Genomic DNA, 21239 nt, shown 5'->3' with positions numbered 1-21239 from the left:
TGGTCTAGTGTAAGGTGTCCCTGGCCGCGGCAGGAGGGTCAGAACAAGAAGATCTTTAAGTACCTCCCTACCTAAGCCACTCTATGATTTCCATATGATTAAAGTTCCAAGATGTTCAAACAGACTGCACTGCTCTGGTGAAAGCAGCCCCCAAAGTTCTTGGCTTCTTGTTCTTGCACTGACAGACCTGTAAGTAAAGAAACTTCCTATCTGAATGATCAGCAAAGAGATAAAAAGTATCTTACCACTGCAAATTACTCCAGTTTCTGTTCCTATTTTTCTGTCTTCTCCAAAAGACTGTTATCTCCTGCAAAAATAGCTGAAGTTAAAAAAAACCAAACAAACAAGTACTTAATTTTTTCTTAATTTGCTTTACTGTCTTCTTACAGTAGACTTTTGTGAAAAAAAACCATCCCTCATTCCTTTACTGCTGTGGTCAACACGTGAGGGTGCCTTTACCTGGTTTACAGGGCTTATCTTTTCTAAGGGCCTATCTTCACTGCCATGAAAGCTCAGGCAATCACCTAAGCTTTGTTGTTAGTCCCATTCCTGACCACACATACAATTCTCCCCTGAAACAAACCCATTTTTAAAGCACGTATTTTAAGCTCAAACTAGCCAGCACATGGGATATGCAGAAAAATAAACTTAAGCAATGAAAATTATTTTATCATTAATGCAAGAGAGCTGTAGGTGCAAGTTACAGTAACATAGCAGCGACTAAATCAACCCCTCTGAGCAGCACTAGTGCAGTTTCACTGTGGTCATTCTCCAGAAACAACATTATCATCTCAAGAATACTAACTCAGATGAAACAAAGGGAAACCCAAAGGGTGACACCAGCACTTTGTTCACAATACAAGGTCTTTGCTAATTTACATATAAATTTCAGAGGAATCGTCCCCAAAGTTAAAGACACACAACCACATGGAAAACTGAGTGCCTATTTACATCCATTCACAGATGAATGGAAACTGGTCTCTCAATTTCATCAGTGCAGGGAAATAGTTAAGTTTTGTATTCTCTTGTGTAGTTGTGAGGACAAGGCAGTCATGGTCTATGGCTTACCATGCATGCCAGATAGAAATTATTCCTCTTTGGCAGCTATTAAGTGAGTTGCACACTGGTCCTTGTTTGCTTTGGAATAAGATCTGTTTAGCAGTCCCTCAGCTAATCCTAAAAGAATATTGCAATGTTTCTGAACATCCTGATTGCTGAAATCAGCCTCTACTAAGCCACTATGACTGGACTGTCTTTACAGACAATTTTTTCCTTCTGTATACTACAAAATACTACCTCTGTGTACAGACTAGAAATGTGTGACTGCTGTCATATTTAATTCATTTTATCCTTATTGAAACTACATATTTTGCCAAGGCCAAGACAAGTTTTAGACTGCAAAAGTCCTGTCAGCATCACAGGTTTTAGTTTAAAGCAAGGCAGAAAGCTCTTAATTGCTTCTGCATCCAAAACAGCCAGATGTTCCCTGAAGCACTTCACCTGGCAAAGGCTCCCACAACAAAGACTCTCTCAGCTTATGTCCCAAAGTCCATTACAATCTAAACACACATTTCTGCATGGCTTGCTGAGTCACAGTTATGTTCAAAATCAAAGGAATGAATAGAGCAATTTAAAATGTGATGCTTCAATGAAGAAATACAAGTAGTCACACATGTCAGTGTTAAAGAGCATTTCTGAGTGTTGGAATCTACACAACAGGCACAGATCCATGAGATGAATTGAGGGGTTGGAAACCTGGTGAGGGAGGCATACCCAATTCCTTGTCTTTGGGCAGAATACCCCAACCGAGCACTGGGGAAGAGGCCTACGTGATGGCCCTACCAGGAGTTTTTTCTTTGGGGCAAGCAAGGGCAAGAGTTGGCTGTTTCCCTCAAAGGGACACAAGGAAAGGCTAAGAACTCATCCATTTTGTCCAGTGAGCACCTGAATCAAAGCAGAGAAGACAGAAGCATTCCTAATAGTTACTGCACTTCTTATGCCAACATCCAGACATTTAACTCCTTCCAGTACTGCATGTAGTCTGCAGGAAGTATTTTTAGGATTTAAACACAGCAAATCAGATCACAGACATTATTGCACTGAGGCATCCTAGTGATTGTTCTTTTTCCCTGCATCACACCACCTGCTAAACCCCAGTTTTGATCTTTTTCAACCCAGGCTACATAGGAGAATCCTCTCCAACTTCACTGGAAATTAAAACCTAAAAAAGTCAAATGAGAAGAGCTTTCTAACTTTAAAAAAATTGTTTTTTCCTCCAATTAGTTCTTTTGACAATTTCTGTCCTTTGGAACTTGACAAGATTTGAAGAAGAAAGTGATAGATAATGTCAGAATCCCATTTATTGATGTGGTCAAGAAATATGGTCACTGGTATGAAATTATTCAAGCTAGAATTGTAATTATTGCCCCTTGAGAGCTATTATTAAAAATTATTTTAAAACACAAAGGAACATAAGCGAAAAATTGAAGCCCAAAGTTCTTCTTTTGCATCACCATTAAGTAACAAAGCAGATAGCTAATAGCACACTATATGCACAATTCTAAACCCTCCCCATTTTACTGTGTGCAGTAAAGATTTGTTCTTTCCAACCAAATGAGATATATTACCTTGAAAAAATTAATTAATTCTATAGGACATCTTTCCACAGTTTGATCACTTCCCCTAAATCACCACTTTGTCTTTACTCAATGGTCCATGACATGTTATCAAACACTATCCAGGAAAAAATGACTCAAGGGCGGAGAAAGGAAATCACGAGTAAAGGTACAACAGTTAAAAGGAAGTTATTTGACTTATGTATCATCACAGATAATACTGTTGCTTAACATGCAAATGTTCAAGTAATTTTCCATTATAATGAAAGGTCAATTCTTGAAGTGACTTTTATTCTCAAACAATGAAAAGATGTTGGAATAGGAAGGCATGCTGTCACTCTGCAGGCCTTAGAATGCAGGCTGAAAAACACTGGTCCATATTCCTCTGTGGCAGATCCATGCCTGAGGAAGGCCATGTGCATGGAGATGACATGATACCCCCTCACAGAACCTTCAGAACATTGTCCTCCACTGCAGAGTATGAGAGGGAAAAAGCTGAGCTTCAGATATCACATCACCAAACTGCACATCCAGCCGAGCTCAGTGACAAACAACTGCACCAAAACCAACGTAAGCCCAAACACCTGCCAGTAATCAGTGCTCATCACAGTGCTACAGCCCTGCAGGACATACAAATAACCCAAGCATTTTAATCCCTCCCCATCTTGAGCTGTGACTCTTTCAACAGTTCCCTAATCCTCGTATTAATGTGATATGTGACAATAGAAGAACGAGACCCGAAGTTTAAATCTAGATCAGAGCAGCTATTCATTGTGACATAGCCCTTAATGAACCTAAATAGCAGAACCAAAGCATAACATGAGGTATATAACACTCTAGATTGGAGTCCTCATCCTACAGGAATCTTTACTCTTCAGAATAGTAAAACAAGGCCTTTGACCCCTTTTCGTCTGATGCCTAACCCTGACTGCAGCCTTAACCTAGGATTTCACAACACACCCTTCACACAGAAGAGCTCGAAAACTCTAACACTGCACTCTTCTAATTCCACTGTAGGCCCATGAGCCTTCTAGACCCTAACAGCAAACACAACCTGCAATTCCTCCATCCCCAAGTAAATTTCCTACACAAACAGGATTGGCACACCTGTGCAAAATACGGTGCTAAATATATCCCATATCATATATAGTGACTATAGCAGCACTGCAATTAACTGGAAGTTGTCAGAGTCTGTTAAGAATAGTTCGTTTGGCTTGTGGTTTGGGTTGATTTTTTGCTTATTTTTATAAAATATTAAAAGCTATGTTTATAGTGGAATCAGAGGCATATTGAGCTGGGATGAATGGTGATACACAAGGAAACATTGGACTATAGACAGCTAGCTTTTACTTCAGGATATTTCTTTGGTGAGGCCACTGATGGAACATCTAGGTGAGAAGAAAGCTAGCACAAGGCAGGAGATCTTCTGAATGTTGATATGAAAGACTACAAAAGCTATTTACAGTCAGCTGGTCCACACAACAAAAAAGTGAGATTTTGTTGATGATTGTGGCACTTGGGGTTTTTTGGCCCTTTTCTGGGTTTTGCTTTTGGCCTAGCTAGTGAGTCACATTTCCCTAACTGCCAATGTAGCTGTTTAGCACATGGAAAGCAAACCTCACTTTCTTTGACAGTCAGACCTTAAGACATCTACTCTCAAACTCTGCAAGTTCTGATGTAGCCAATCAGGTTTCTCCTTGCCTGCCAGTGCTACACTTCAATACAGTGGTAAGATCCTGTCAGTATCAGTCAGTCAGTAACAACAGCTTCCAAAGCTGAACTCTGCCTGCCTTTAACCCAAGATGCTCCATTTTGTGCACTGCAGTTCCTAAACTTGGCCAGGGCATGCAGTGCAAAGCACATTCAGCAGGATCCAGCCTTCAGAGGACAATTCATATCAACATTTACACCGTGCACTTCTTACTGCAACAAAAGATGTATAATATTGTAAAGCAGCATGAGGCCTTCTGTCTAAAAACATCCTCATTTGATATTTGCCAGAGATTGTATAGCAAAAAAATCTGTTGACATTAGGATTGGGAAAGGTCCAAATAAAAGCTTCAGGACTGGACCACCTCTCATCCTACATCAGATTTCTGTTCAGTGACACAAGTGTGATATTCAGTGATACCAGACAATGATATCACAGTGGGGCAAATGATAGGATATCTGTGAGCACCTTGATTCTCCTACCAGTGATCTCATTATTTCAGTCTTTTACTCCTCCTAATGTAACATCAGTCAACAATTTACTCCCAAAGCATTATGGGCCTAATCCAATTCCTCCTGACAGTACTGGAGCAAGAACAGATCCACAACACACACACAGATGAGCCAGATAACACCAGAAATTCAACATCACACCACTGAACACCTACTATCTCACCAGACGAGAAATCTCCCCACTGTTAGAAGAACTGGACCCATTGGAAGCCCAAAATTGTTAGAGGACTGAGTTTGGGCCCCAGTGAAGCACAAATTCTCAGACAATGAACACAGGGCAATCCTTAAAAGTTCTACTTCCTACAAGAACTGCTGTCTGCTTCAAATATATCCCACACTTCTGATAGATGGGGATAGTTTGTTTCCCACAGCTGGGAATGCTTTACTTGGATGTGTTTATCTTTCCTCAATCTCTGACTCACAGATATCTCAATTTATTTTAGTTTTCTCCACTATCAGAAACTAAGAGGGTTTCTGTAACCAACTGTACCATAACCAGGTACACTGTCTACAACCCTAGTAGATTTATGGAAAGCTCTCTTCACTAAGAAGCTAATCCACAATTTACCAAAAATGTCTTATTTTGGGAGTTAACTTCATGAAAAGCAACTTAGACTCATTTGTTACACAGCAATAGAATGACTGTCTTAAGAGTTGTCATTTATCTCAGCCTGGAAGTGATAAAAAAAAGGATACCTTTCCATTTTGCAGAACTCTTTGGTGGAGCAGGGATAGCAACAGAATAGCTACTTAGACATATATGCTATAATCAAGTTCTCAGAGTGTGTGTGTACTTTGTCAAGATCAGCTAACTGAAATTAAGATGAGAATTTTCCCTGAAACACATGAGCCCACACGCCAAAATTATTCCCCTTAAGGGCAGGTGAGGACTTCCGAAGCTACATTTGGAAACACTAAAAAAATGACATGACATCCTCAGCCAAATGGTTATGTTAGTTCATTATCATCATTACTAAAAAAAATACTCCCTAACATATTCCAAGCTATGATTTGCACGCTCTTCCCTGCCCTGATCTAGGGATGCACAAAAAGGTATCCCAGCTGGACTTACCAAGACTGGCTGATGACACAAGCCATAATTTGTCAAGATTCCAGCTTCTGAACATGACGAGCTTGTGCTGAATCCTAGAAATTGTCCAATATAAAACATATTTCAAACAGAAAGCCTTTGGGAGTAGCCAAGTAGAATACTTGAGGAAAAAAAATAACCATTACAGAAGCTTTAGAGGATTTATAATTCTGTTTTGTTTGCAACTGTACAGTAGCCTTGCCCATAAATAGAAACCAGGTGGATTTCTTTTTTTACATTTGCTTTAATTTCTTTATTTGAGACTTGTGGGAATTATGGTAACCAAGCAACACCACAAACCTGGAAAGCCCTAGTTAAGACAATTGCTGATACCCTGATGAGGCAGGATGTGTTCAGTGCCTAGAGGAGCTATGGGATCTCCATTTCTGTACACTCTAGGGGCCACAAGACTCTAAAAAGAGTGAGGAAAATATTCTGTACAATCTGTGGACTCTCCATGCCTCAGTGTGAAAACTGCCTTCCTCTGAAATGAATTTTGCTGCCACTTGGGAGTCCACTGTGAATTTTACTTGCCACTTTTGCAGGGTCAGTCTGCCAGGAGAGCTTCCCCTTACCAAGGCTTGGGAACTCAAAAATACTGGGTCTCAGACTGCCAAGAAATTAAAAATATCATCCCATGGATTTATTAGAAATATCACTGTGGATCCATGTAAATTTGAGTACTCATTTACATGGAACACAACCTTATAACTAAATGTTGATGATAAAAAGTGTAACTAAATTGAAAAAAAAACCTGCAATGTTATTTTCTGGTCAGAAAAGCACACCAGAAGAATCAAGCCTTTTACAGCTTCTGCAATGAACAACAGCTGAAATAACTCATTTTCCATGCAAGTGCAATCAGCACTATTTTCAAACTGGCACATCCTCCATGTAATCAGTCTTCAGCCTCCCAAAGAAGGAGAGAAGCTTCTGAAGGAAGCAATACTTCTTGCTTTGCACACTAGCAAAATCAGCTGTGCCCTCACTCTGTCGAATGGTTTTTATTCAGTATTTTATAAAACAATTTTTCAAACTGCTCCAAAACAAAAGTAGACTCTTTCTTAATAGCAAAGTCAATCTATATATTTTTGTACAGACATTTCAAGACATAATCATATTCTGAGAAAGGAAAGTATGCAAATTATGTTTTTTTAAAAAGTTTAAATTATTTGCCTATTCAAAAAAGCAGTGGCAGAGAAAATATGTCTGAGTGCATATGCTTTAAAGTGAATGAAGGGTTATTTTAGGAGAGAAAGGGTGACTACTGCACACAACCAATGTATGGTGGATCCATCAAGGCTGTGGATATTGAGTTTATGCTGCAATTCAGCAGACAGCACCTCAGTCTCAGAGGTAAGACAGTGAGATCAGTACCAAAAGCAAGACAGCCCAGCTATAGCAGATGTGTGCCTAAGACACACAGTATGCAGGTTTTGGGAGGGCATTAAAAAGCTCAATCCTGTGGAACAGGTTTCAACTTTTCCTCATACAGACATCCAGCTGAGACTGGGTTTTATTGTGTAGCATCCAATATCAAAGGTTCCAATAAATAAGTACTAAAATCACCAAAAAGCCCCAAGAGACTACATCTAAAGATGTCCCGTGAAAGTTACACTGGGACACAGACATAAGGGGGCTTCAGGGAACTTGGTCTACTGCCACAATTGCTGGGCTTCTGAAAAAATATCACACCATGACTGTGAAAAGTAGAACTGTTTGTCAACACAACATCACGTGCTGAGTGTGCCTTTGTAATGGGGTAAGTGGGTGAGGTTCAAAGAACAGGAGTTCCTGGGAATCTCTACCAGGAGATAGCCCAGCAGAGGGATGTACACTCTGCATCACCCACTGGAGGAGGTACTGCGTCCTGCTCAGAAAGAAGGCACAATGCCAGGGCCCAGCATGGCAGCAGCAATGGATTCTCAAGTCCAATTCCACTTCACTCCATTGTCCTGGCCTTGGTGTGTGGACAGGAGGAGGGTTAAGAACTCCCAGACTGCCATCACCTAAGCAGTTTCACATTTCTTCCTGACAGTCCTACAAGAGCTGAACACAACCACAAAGAATATTGGTACAGCACAGAGGCTAGACATAGTCCTTATATAAAACTCCAATCCTTCTCCACCTAGAATGGAGAAATACTCTTGTGCATTCAGATTCTAAGAGTGGGATCATAATGAACAAAAATGCAGGATGAAATCAATTTACAAACGTAAATATAACTCTAGCCTCTTTTGAAGCTTTAATAGGAAGGAGAAGCAAAATTACCCAGGGGATCTTGGTCAGACTCAGCCATGAGTGCAAATGAGATCTCATTCCCATGTGGTATTTCACATCACAAAGGAAAACACAGAGCTCTCACAGCCCTGGGACAGAAGGTTTCCATGAAACAGTAATTTGGTCGTCAAAGCCTTTTCATGGGAATGACATACAAATAACAAAATAACACCCAACGTTTTTAAGCAAGTTTCTCATGCTGGAACTTAGACTGTTTCCTGATGATTTAAATTATTTCGGCCTGGGCTTCAGCTGAAATGCCTGTGTCAGTATTTTAGTCATGGAGGAACATGGGTAAAATAAAGCACAAACACAGTGTGGTTTTCTATTCTGCTAGGAAGTTTGGATAAAAGCAAGTAGGTGCTGGTGCAAATCTGGAATCCCTTCAGGGAACTCAGATAAACCCTTTGTTAAAGCAAATGGGAGTTTGCCTCAGTTTATTGGCGTAGCATCTTCTATATGGATCATTTACTCTGAATTCATGTCTGCATTTACTTTCCTAGGAACAAACATGCATTTACTGCTGACACCGAGACTCAGCAACTGATCTATGACTTGGCACCTCCGCTCCAAGTGCCTTTGAGATACCAAGAGTAAAGTTTATTCCAGTAATAACTACTTGCCCACAGGACATGGTCTGAATATTTCACGGTCCACTAAAAAAATAACATCCCATTTAATGACAGAAAGTTGCATGAAAAACATTACAAGCAGGCCATGTGGCCAAGCTACTATCTCTAGCCCAACCTCTGCTTTGCAAAGCTAAAACATACAGAAGGCTGCTGAATTATCAGCCTTCTGTATGTTTTAGCTTTGCAAAGTTATAGTACGTTGATGTTATTTATTTTTCCATTTTATTTCCCGAGATAGTTGCCACTTCTGTAGAAGAGGGGAGTGGCACACAGTAACTACAACCTATCTTTCTTGTTTCCAAGATTTCCTGGCTTCCACAGATGGACCTGCAAGGTGGGGGCTCTGCTCAACATCACCCATAACTCTGGTCCTCAGTATGAACAACCGAAGCTTTCACATGTAAGCAAATCCCTCAACATCCATAGCTGCAGATTTCAAACACACTGCCTGACTACCTCATGTTCACCAATATATTAAATACTAAAATTTTCTCAGCCACCCTAGGATATAAGTACATTTCTTCTAGTGAATTACCAAAGTCAGTGACCTTGAAAAGCCAGACAAGCATCTCCTGGATTATGTTCAGGAATACAGCACACTGTAAAAGGTGAGGATTAAAAGGAGAATTATCGAATTTCAAAATAAGAGTGAGATGATTATATTTTTTCACAGAGTCACAGATTTGCTAAGGTTGGATGGGACAGCAGTAGCTTATCTGGACCAATATCCTGCTCAGGCAGGGTCATCCCAGAGCCCACTGCATAGGATTGCATCCACACAGTTCCTGAATATCTCCAGGTATATTGAATACCTCTCTGGGAAACCTGTTCCAGTGCACAGTCACTCCTACAGTTAAGAAGCTCTTCCTTACATTAAGGTGAACTTTCTGTGGTTGTTTTTGGAGGTAGGGGGTGTTTAACTGTAATGCACGAACAGATACCTTTCTAGCTTTGTATTAACACAGACAGTTAATGATTTATGGCCTGTTTCTTAAGGAGTCCATCTGCTGTATTTTCAACTTCAATTAACAGCAGATTCCTTCCCAAAGCTCTGCGATCAGTACTGGAAACTGAAAATGTCCAAAAATGTAGCACATAAGAGTCCCTGAGGTCCCGTCCAGAAAAAATCCCAAACGAGCAAAAGGCAAAGCCTTTTATGGAATCTGGTACCAAATTTGTTTAAAGACAAAATCCAACAAAACCAGCACACTCAGCAGCAGCCCTTGCAAAGCAGCCCAGCTGCCAGCTGGCGGCAGCTCCAGCGGTCCCCATGCTGGCCAGAGGCCTGGAGAAGGAACGCAGCTCTGCAGGAGCCTCGCTCCCATACACTGGGGAAGCACCCTCACCACAGTCCAACCTTACAGACTGACATCTCAAAATCAGTTGTCCTTGCCCAGGTCTTTTGGCACTGCAGAAAAACAGCCCTTGCTATCACATGTCTGACCACTTCCCTCTATTGAACCACTTCTGCAGAGCTGGGCTCTGACTACACAGCAGCTCAGTGAGGATGCACAGCCTGGTAGGTCAAGTTCAGCCCAGATTATATACACTATAAACTATACCATAGTACAAAATGTCTGTTTTTTGTCATCAGTAACAGTAATCCTGAGGTTTTTCTTCTTTAATTCACAGAAATCTCTAATATGAGGCTAAACAGCTCTCTAGATGGAAGAAGATATTATTAACTTAAAATAGTGAGCAGTAGTTTGAAAGTGTGCTATTCAGTTTAACTAATGAGTTTACATTGCTGCATTCTTTTAATATGAGGCAACAATGCTAATGACTAACCCTTTTGCAGTTTTATAGACCCTGCAACTACAAGATGATTCCTCTTTCATTTAAAAAGTCCCTTGTTACAGCTTAGGAAATAATGTTTTGCTTTTTAGCAACTCACACTAAAATACTTTACAAGGCACCATCACTCATTTACAGGCTGATTTAGGTTTAGAGGACCTGACTGTACACAACTGCAATAATAACTTCCTGCATTCAGCAGCTCTGGAAATCCAACACTGGGACAGCAATCAAAAATTTCTAACATTTCCTCATCTGTAAGGTAATGCACAAAATAATCATGGTTGTATACTTGGGTTAAATTCAGAGAGGGGAATCAGGTGCTAAAATGCCAATATGTCAACCTCATCCCAGAAGCAAAAAAACCCCATCATTCTTTGTCAAGAGGTCACAGAATGGGCTGGGCTGGGCTGGAAGGGGCCACAGTGGGTCATCTGCTCCAACCTCCCTTTTCAAGCAGGGCCATCCTAGAGCACACTGTACAGGATTAGGTCTGGATGGTTCTTGAATATCTCCAGTGAAAGAGACTCCGCACCCTCTATGGGCAATCTGTTCCACTGCTCAGTCACCACATAGTAAAGAAGTTCTTCCTCATGTTCAGGTGGGACTTCCCATGAATCATTTTCTGCCCATTGCCTCCTGTCCTATTGCTTGGCACCACCAAGAAGAGCCTGTTCCATCCTCTCAGGACTCTCCCTTTAGCTATTTATACACATTGATGAGGTTCCCTTGCAGTCATTTTCATTGCAATCCTTGTTGTACTCATAGCAGTGCAATGGATGAATTTACATACGTGACCATCCCATGCCAGGTTATGCAAGAGCAGAGTGACTTCGCAGACTGCCAAATCATGGAATCACAGAATGGTTTGGGTTGGAAGGGACCTTAAAGGCCACATAGTTCCAACCCCCAAGCCACAGGAGTAACAATGTAAATCACTACATCAGGTTGCCCAGAGCCTCACCCAAACTGGCCTTGAACACCTCCAGGGATGGTATCCACACCCAAACAGCTTTCCTTGCTCAGAACTTCCTTAGTTTTGTAGGCTTACTCACTCTCTTTACTACAAAATAAAGTACATCACTTCTAATTATAGAGTACCCTTCATCCTGAAACACCCTGTGGACTCTGAACCCTCTCACAGAACAGTCAGAAGTTTCAGGACTGAGCACTCAGTGGAACTGCTGCAGCCTGCTCCATGGCTGGCTCTCATGTTATATTCTTGGCTAAGGACATAGAACCAAACTCCTACTCACATCAAAGTGCTGCAAAACTGCCAATACATGTAGAGGGGTCTGACAGGACCTCAGTTTGAAACATCTCTTTCCCAGAAACTCAGCTACAGAGGATGTAGACTGCACCTGTTTCAGACATGAGGGGCTCGTGTCTTTTACAACAGGAAAAATTTGTGAGGCTACCAGCCATGCTGTGATGCAGACCCAATAGCACAAAATTTGGATCATCTTGTTTCAAAAAGCCCAATCTTCCTCCCCACCAGGGTTTCCTCCAACTACCACCTTCTGACCTCTTCACAAGTCTACAGGCACTTTACTTACATGGCAGCTGCCCCAGTTCATGTGTATTTGCCTCACACTTCTTCAGGGCACCTCTTGCCCCACCTGCACTAGAGCTCTCTGCACCTGACAGCACACATCTGACCCTTTGACTTCCTTCTCCTGCTCTTTCCTTACATTTCAGACTTGGCTGCCTTTCTGCTGGCCAGCTGAATTATCCAGTCCTTTTTGGCTTCCACTGTGTTTGTATACAACATAATTTGGTTACTGAAGAGGAAGAAACCCTCAAGAACTTTAATGAGAAGTAGGTTTCCTTCTTTCATCCTAGTAACAAAGTGCATGCAGCTCATGGGAGACCTCAGCAGCTGTGGGAACAGATGATAAAGGCCTGTCTGCACCTTAGAGCTGTGCAGCCTTTCTCCACACCATCCCTCACTCCAACAAACCCAGCGCAAGGACAACAAGCTCCAATTCTAACACCAAAGCACAATGGCATGACAGCACCTGAACAAACTAGCCAATTCAAAACAATTTCTAGCCAAAATGAAGTTATTAATGTAAAACAGAAACAGAGAAAAGACACCACTTCATTCAGACCTTGTACTAAAGATCACTAAATCAAATTCTACACAGGGTAGTATCACTGCATAAGTCAGTTATTCCCTCAGCAACACAGAAAGGAGAAGTCCCAGAGTGATGACATTTTGGGGCTTGTAGGTTTTCCACTGCTACCATAAACCACAGCTTCTGAACTCATCCCAACTGAGAAGTGCCACCACACCCAAACTGCATGTGCAATGGTTTTATTGCATTTAATTTTACATAGAGAACCATAGACAGCACTGTAATTTAGATACTAAAAGGGAATAACTTAAGTGTAGTGCAGAAGAGGAAGCCACAAACTGGATGTGTGTAGGACACTGCTGGTTTTATGTATTACTAAGTAATGTAGTCTGAAACACCCATTCGAGTATGTGCTTGAGCTTCAAGTCATCCAGAGCCCAAATACTCTTTGGTGGCAGCTATACATAACCAATAAGAAAGTCTGAAGCCACTATGATCTACTCTCCTGCAGTGATGAAAGCCAGGTGCCACAGTAGCATTCAGGCAAACACTCCAGCACTGAACCTTCAGGGCAAGTACTGCACACATTTTAAAGAAAATTAGCAGGATCCTGAAGGGCTATGCTGATTTGGAAATGTCTCACCAACAATATCTTTTGGTGGTGTCCAGGTAAGACTCAGTCAAGCACCATAAATTCTTGCACATATTTTACACAAGGTTGGGCCAACAAACATCAGTTGACCTACCCCAAACGTAAGGTGTTTATTTTGAAATGCTGCCAGGCAGGTTGACTTCACCAGCACAGAAAGATAACTCCATAAGACTGAGCTGTCAACACAACAGTGGCAGCAGCTCCTTGAATGCCAACTCAAAACACACCCACAACCTTCAAAGAGAGTCACCATCCAAGAAATCATACTCGCAGTTCGCTTGACTATGCATAGCACAAACAGATAACGTTGCTCAACTCCACCCAGGCCCTAAAACAGCATCAACCCTCTCAGAAACACAGTTCATGGCAACACCAGGCTTAAGTTAGCAATTAAAAAAAAATAAAATAAAATAGAACAGACCTTCAATCAAAGAAAATCAAATAAAACTGCACCAGTTCACACAGGCCAAAATTTGTCCCAAACTCTGACTAGCAGCACACTAGTATTCACAAACAGGTGAGGCTTCTTTGCCATTTGAACTCTTACCTTTCCAACACTTGGGAGATTAGATTCATCATTAATTTAAATACTGGACACAGTACACTGCCATGGGCATTTTTTTCAGCCAGCAAACCACTTGAGAGAGTACTGAAAGGCCTATTATGAAGGCCAATTGCTATCCTTTTCTTGAATGACCACATGAAAATCAGTGACTGTTCCACAATGGTTTGAAAGGGCCTTTTGTCTGAAGGAAAGGACAAGGAGTCACAAAGTATTGCAGATTCATTTGTAACTCATGGTTTTGAAGAAACTGCAGAGCTTCAGTTAAAAGCAAACCAAGAAAAGAACAAGCTTTGAAAATGTTATGCCACAATCCTTTCCTACTATGTACATGCAGAGCATAATTTTGGTCTCTTTTGTATTATAAAAAGATGGGCTGGCATTCTATATTATTGTTGTTTTACAAGAGAAGCTTAAAACAGTTGCAGAGTTTTGACTTTATTCCCAAATCCTAATTAGGGTCTGCAGCACTATTGTATAAACAGAAAATCATCAGGAGCTTTTTCTGGTACATCTAGTAAAAGTATAATTTTACTGGGATAATAAGTGAAACCATTGTCACTGTTGCTTAATAATCACTTTAGTAATTGAGTAAATTTGGCATTGCCCATGCAGTATAAGATGGCCAATTCAAGAAAAAGACTTCTTTTATACTGAGAAACCAGCATTAGACTTTAATTTTGAAGTCTGTTTCTGAAGTCCCTCACAAAAAAAGTTAACTACATCTGCCGACAACTTCCCAGAAGAAAAAAAGTTTTACTTCTCTGCCTACCCCAATGACACTTCAGTTCCCAGACTGTACACACAAAGGTGCACACATTCAAAATGGGACTTGCACACACGACTTCATTACAGTTTCTAAACAAGCTTCACATGCAGAAACTTTCAGCAGGAATGACAAAGGAAGCTAATAACCTGAAACACATTTCTTCTAACTCATACCCAGAACTAGGGACTTACTGCACTGCCACTGGAAAACAAGAGTTACAGCTGACAGACTTGCCCTCTTCCCTGTATGTTCCACCCACATACCATGAAACTAAACAGTCAAAAAGTGTCAGTTTTCACTCCCCAGCTCCTTGCCATATCCCAAAATTTATATTCCCTGTGCTCCCACAATGGCACCGAAGGCAAACAATGGATTTTGCACACACCATTGGTCAAGGTGCCAGTTACACTTAGCTCTTCTGACCACCTTATCAAATTACATCAGGCAAGGAGCTGGTCCTTGGCATGTTACAAGACTGCACAAAGGCCAGATTTTTGCTTTAGGAAGCAGCCACAATGCCACTCCCATATACACATAGGAAGTAAAAGTCCTGCCATGACAAATATATCCCCAAGGTAACTACACCCCCTCAACTCATGCTCCCCAAAACAAGAGTGTACCATTCTGAGGACTGTAAAGAGACTTGCCAATGCAAAGTAGAAGCTAAACAATGCCACACATCTTGAAGCTCAAGGTGCTCAGAAACCCAAAGGGCATAGAGGTGTGACGTGCACAGCCCCTTGCTAATCTCAGTGAAGTTCAGTATCCAAATTCTTTAATTTAATAATGATATAGAGCACTGCTTTCAAACAAGTTATAACAGGAGAAGGTGTCCAGTCTAAAATAAAGGTACTTCACTACCGTTTCTTCTTATACTAGAAGAAGAAAACTGTGAGAAAGCTGGTGACATATCTGAGGAAGGCAGGCAGGAGGAACAGAAAAACAGAAGCGTTACAACAGTGCAAAAAAACACAGAGTAGAGAGCAGCACCAGACAGAAGCCATATTTCTCAAGAGCAACATGGACAATAAAATCCTTGATAATAGCTACAAATCAACTACAATTAACAGTTAACGGTTATTTTTCTTCCCTAGATCTTCGTGCAAAGTCTCGCTGCCCTTTGGTGTTCTGCTCCAAGTCATTACACAGCTTTACTTTTATCTCCAGTGCACAGTGAAAAGTGGAGTTTGCCCTTTCCTTTAGATTTGTAAAGCACCACAGCAGATTGTTTTGAGAACATGACTGAGGTGGGTTTTTTTCCTATTCTGCATGACTAATGTTGCTAACAGCATCTAAAGACATCTAAGAACTAGCCTCTGAAAACACGCCAGGAAACACAGTCCCTTAGAAGGACAACAGAGGCCATGTGTGTGGGTAAAAAGTGCACAAACGTAACAGTTTGTGAGAATTAATGCAAAATACAGGCTGTCTACAACGGCTGACAAGCACAGGTTTGGTACTTCCATGATTGCTAGAGAAAAACTTGAAGAAAATACAAAACACATTGTAGCCACTGGAAACTTTCTACTTTCTCTGAAAAACAGGCCTGAATCAATTTCAGTTCCAGACAAGCATTTCCTTAAAATTTGGGAAACAGAAGGAAGGTGTCCTGACACAGCCTCATTTCTGTTTCTTTGAACAAGAAGGACTAGATAAGAATAACCAGTCTACATTCAGAACCAACCCTCTCCCAACACAGAAAGATGCTTGTGTTCAGTTTGTAGGCTCATTACTGTAGGTCAGACAAAACAATAATTCACAAGCACATTTCTTCTGCCTGGGCATAAGGACTGTGGAAACAGACCCTTCACTTAAGGATAACCCTCAGGACATTTTGAAGGGTACTTAGTTTAATTAATCTTAATCATAGCACTTTTTAATGCAGTAAATTTCCCGTACCTCCTTACACAGTTATACAGCACCTGACACAGTACAAGCCTTATCTTGATTAGTGTCTCATTACATTTAACAGATCCTGCTGCTCTCAAAGGGCCAAACTCCTTCCACTTCCCTAGCACAATTAGAGGGAGAACACTCACAGCCCAGCACCAGTGTTCGGCTCCAGCAGTTTGTGATAGCGCCTCACTAAATTCATCAACCTGTTCTGACCTGGAAATCATTCTGCATTTGCACGGTTTAACTGCATCCACAGAAACAATTGTGGCAAGGGCACGGTGTCCTGCTCACAGCAGCTTGAAGACTCTAGTTAGTGGCATTCAACAGGTTGCCATCCGGGATTTATTTCATGGACAGTGCAAATACATTCCTAGTTAACCTGACATTCTACATGCAGCAGCCTTTTCCTCTTTCTGTGTACGAAGTTTTTAGTTTACCTTCTTGAATCACCATGTTTTGGAAAATATAACTGCATGAAGAGCTCAAAGAAACAGAAGGAAAATGCCTCTTGCATACACTGGTAATTCAAATTTAAAGATTAACAAAAAAAAAAAATTCCCACAGAAGATCATTAGTTGCCTTGAAGCACATTTTCAAGCTGAAATCAACCAAATCAATCCAGTGGAATGTGACCTGGAATGAAACAGATGGATTTTCTGTGATGCCTCTTAGTTTTCCTAAAGAAAACAAATCTGGTAGTACAAGCGATCCACATCTCCAAGTGATGAGGCTGAGGGTGGGGAAGGAGCTTACACTATTAATTTACAGCTCAACAAAGGAGGCATTGCATTCTGATAGAGAATAAGAGTACTGCCAGCTGCTACTGCTTATCAACGAATTCCGTACCTACTAATTTTTTTATCATAGTAAAAAAGACAACAAAGACTTAAAGAAACCCAACAAACCCTAAACCAAACACAAAATCAGTTACAAAAAACCCCCCCTATCATCTCGGCGGTCTTTTACCCTGGCAGAGATAAAAAAGAACGCCAAATGGGTGGATTCACGCTGAAACGGGAGCTGAGGCACAGCAAGCTCCGTGCCTACCTTGCGATGTGGCAGCGCCGGCAGCAGCGTTCCCAGCCCTGCCGAGCCCCCGGCGGCGGTTCGGGACCGACCGCTCCGCCGGCTCAGCGCGCCGGGCACGGGCGGCCACGCTCGGCGACAGCCGGCTCCCCGGGCGCGCAGTTAATCATTTATGGCCGAGGCTGTTACCGAATAGCCTTGAAGAGCCCAGCCCAGCCCAGCCCAGCCCAGCCCCGCTTCGGCTCCGGAGGCGCCGATGGCTGACGGAGCGGCGGACGAGGGGGAGCGGCGACAAGCGGCTCGCGGGCGCTGGCGGAGCGGGTCCCGGCGCACGCCAGGCGGGGTCCGGGGAACGGGGCCGGCCTGGCTGCGGTCCCCGTGCCGCCAGGAGGGGCCCACCCGCAGCCGGGGCTCGGCGCCGGGATCCGAGGCGACAGAGCAACGGGTGGGGCACCGCGGCAGCGGCACCCCTCCCTCCCCGGCACCCCTCGGCACGAAACTCCCGGCGGCCCGGGGCCCCCGGCTCCCCCCGCGCAGGTGCTGCTGAGGGGAGGCGACGGCGGCGCCTTACCTGGTGCGGTCGCGGCGGAGGCCGAGGAGGGGCTGGGGCCGGTGGCGGCCGTGGCACCGCCGCCCTCCCGCGGACACGCCTCGCGCCCCGCCCCGCGCGCCAGCACCGCCCCCGGCCCGCCCCGGGCTGGGCTCGGCTCCGGGCGCCGCCGGGCGGGAGCGGCGGGACGGGCCCGGGGCGAGGCCGCCCGAGGCGTCGCCTCCGCGTCTTGGGCGCTCTGCGAGCCGGGCCGGGGGAGCTGCGAGGGGCGGAGAGGGGCCCCCCGGCCCCAGGCGTTGGGCACATGACTTACGTGTACCCCGCTTGCCACGCACAAATAAAACACCCACGGCGCGCAAGGACAGCGCTGGGCCTCGTGTAAGGAACTAGTCACGAACTTCTCCATAAGTGAAAGTAAACAGGCGACGTCGGTCACGGCCAGCAGATGAATTTCAGCCTCGGGAAGAGATGACCGAGGGGGGGATCCCTCTTCATTAATGTGTGTAAATATTTAAAGGAGGAGGGGGGGGGGGGGGGGGTGTGTGCTATGAGGATGGATCAGGCTCTTCTTGGTGATGCTGAGCGCAAGAGGCACCGAGTAGAAACTGAGGCATAGAAGTTCCACCTGAACGTGAGAAAGAACAACTTTGCTGTACAGTGACCATGCATAGGAACCAACTGCCCAGAGGCTGTAGAATTTCTCTCTCAGGAGATAATCAAGAACCATCTGAACACAATTCTCTGCCTTGTGCTCTGGGATAGCCCTGCTTGAGCAGGGAGGTTGGCCCAGAGGACCCATGGTGATCTCTTCCAACCTTACCCATTCTGTGATGCTGTAAATATCTATGAATACTCATGTAAAACAATGAGAATATAAAAATTTATCATAAGTTTTCCAGTAATCAGTGTTTTAAAATACCACATAAAAGGTGCAAATAAAATAGAGTCAGGATTATTAACACAAAGATTAAGAAGCAATAAATAACTATCCACTTAAATTTAAACACTAGAATGCACAGGTACAACCATACACTTGGAACAAAAGACCAACCAACCAACAAAAAAGCACCCAAAATTCCATAAATAACTACAAACCAGATTTACTATCAGCATTGGTGTCTTACACTGTCATAAGCATTTCCCTTAACCCAAACACATATCAGTTCTCATTTTTGTTAGCAATGATTGCCACAAGTACTGGAAAATCATGGTGTTCCCTCTCAGAATGCTTGCATACCTCTTTTCCAGCTAACGCAAATGGGACCTGCTTGGTCATACCACACCTCTATTTGATTCCCTCCCCTCAGCCAGGAAATGAACTTTCACCCTCACAGGTTGGAGGCAACACTCGAGCCTTACTGTTTTCAACCAAGGATTCTGAAACTGCTGCACTGAAAATCATTCAAGGTGCAATTTATAATGAGAATGTTTCCAACCCACCCTGCAAACCAGGCAGAGCTGGCAGCGTTTCCTTCTGGCAGGGAGCCTCTGCAGTGGGACAGTGCAAGGCTCACTGTGACCACGGTGCCCCAGGAAACCACTGGGCGCTTTCTACTCTGCTCAGGCACGGTGCCTTCACGGAATGAGGATCTGCCAAATGCACTTGTCCACCTGCTGCAGAAAGCTGGGCATGAATTACATCGTCAATGGTATGGGTGAGGCCACAGGTTGAGAATTATGTCTGCAATTGGAATCATGTTTTTAAAACGATTCAGATCTTCAGTAAATGCTTGTTTATTTTAAACAACGTAACTTGGAATGTCCAGGCTTGTATTTGTGTAGGGAAAGTGTTCTTTACAGTAATGCCAACATTTGCCTGCACCCTGAGCTGTATGAATTTTGCCTGGGAGTTTTGGAAATGATTCTGAAGTTCAGGAGAATGGTAGATTATATTCATAAAACAAGGGTGCCACTGACCTTTCAGCACAAGAGAATAGATGTGAATCAGGGACCTGAGATTCATCTAAAAGAACACAGTAGCAACACACAGGATGAAAGGCTCTAAAGGCTTTACAAATTATATTTGGATGAGGGAGAGCAGGGAGAAAGAGAATGTGGGAAAAAGAAGAATGAAAAAGGATCCTGCTGTTTAGCTCATACATAAACTGTATGTGTCTAGCCAAAGGTCACTCCTTTTATTTTCTCATTAATTTCAATGACGGTAAATGGTATATGAAGAACAATCTAAAAATAAGAACAGCCAGAAATAGCTTAGGGTTTTTGTGTGACAGCGTGGCAGGAAGAAAAACCTGAACTGAAACTTCATTCCAGATCTTTACTTCTGGCTTTTGAAAAAGTAGTGACTTAAAGTTAATTATTTAAGATGAACTGTAAATCTATTTAGAGAGGTTAAACAAAAGTTAAGTGGTCTACTTTTTAATGTGTTTTCCAACAAAGTTATATACTCTGTGTACACTGAAATTAATTCCTAAGGAGTTTTTTGTCATCTACTGCTCTTGTGAGAAATGGTATATATGGACAATTTTGAGGGGGAGTTTTCTGGATTCTAAACACAAATGGGAAAAAAAAACCCTCTAAGTACTGGGCAGCTGTAAACAAATAGAGAAGGAATAACAGCTTTGGGAAGTTTTCAGGTGCATGCAAAAGCTGACACAAGGAAATTGCCATCCACAGCAACTGAAAGTAGAGGCTGAAATAGGAACATAAAAGGGATAATGTATGTTTTGCTGTGGGGGTCACAAATGGCTGCCTCAAACAAATCTTCAGGCAACAGGAGCTCTTCATACAGAGACTGATGCAACATCTGCCAACCTTTTTCTTCTAGGGAATAATGGGCCAATATCTAGAAGGTGATCTACAGACAAGATGACACAGATTCTTCAGCAGCATTGAAAAGATTTTAGCATTACTCCCCCAGCTTTTTAATTTTTTGCAGCAAATGTGCAAAATCTGCATTGACTTGCAGCATATTTGACTGTATGCTGAGCTTACATTTGCAAAAAGAGGACACCAGCTGCCCAGAGTTTAATTCTCATCTTCTGTTTATGCCAAATAGCAGTATGAACCTTGTGGTTAACACATGTTGTAGTGGTTCACTTTCTCTGTAGAGGT

The 21239-nt window shown here is 42.7% G+C and overlaps 1 protein-coding gene across 1 annotated transcript in view; it reads right to left on the bottom strand.

Annotated features, from left to right (window-relative positions):
* SPATS2L (spermatogenesis associated serine rich 2 like) overlaps positions 1-18263 on the bottom strand; it is a 76050-nt gene extending 57787 nt beyond the window's left edge. Inside the window, 1 exon segment of the mRNA XM_036386971.1 lies at positions 18189-18263. The gene's annotated coding sequence lies outside the window, so the exon portion shown is untranslated.
* Positions 18264-21239: the final 2976 nt, after the last annotated feature.

Source organism: Molothrus ater, chromosome 7 (genome assembly GCF_012460135.2).
Source record: "Molothrus ater isolate BHLD 08-10-18 breed brown headed cowbird chromosome 7, BPBGC_Mater_1.1, whole genome shotgun sequence".
In the NCBI taxonomy this organism is placed as follows: domain Eukaryota; kingdom Metazoa; phylum Chordata; class Aves; order Passeriformes; family Icteridae; genus Molothrus; species Molothrus ater.
This window is presented reverse-complemented; position numbering and strand designations above follow the sequence as displayed.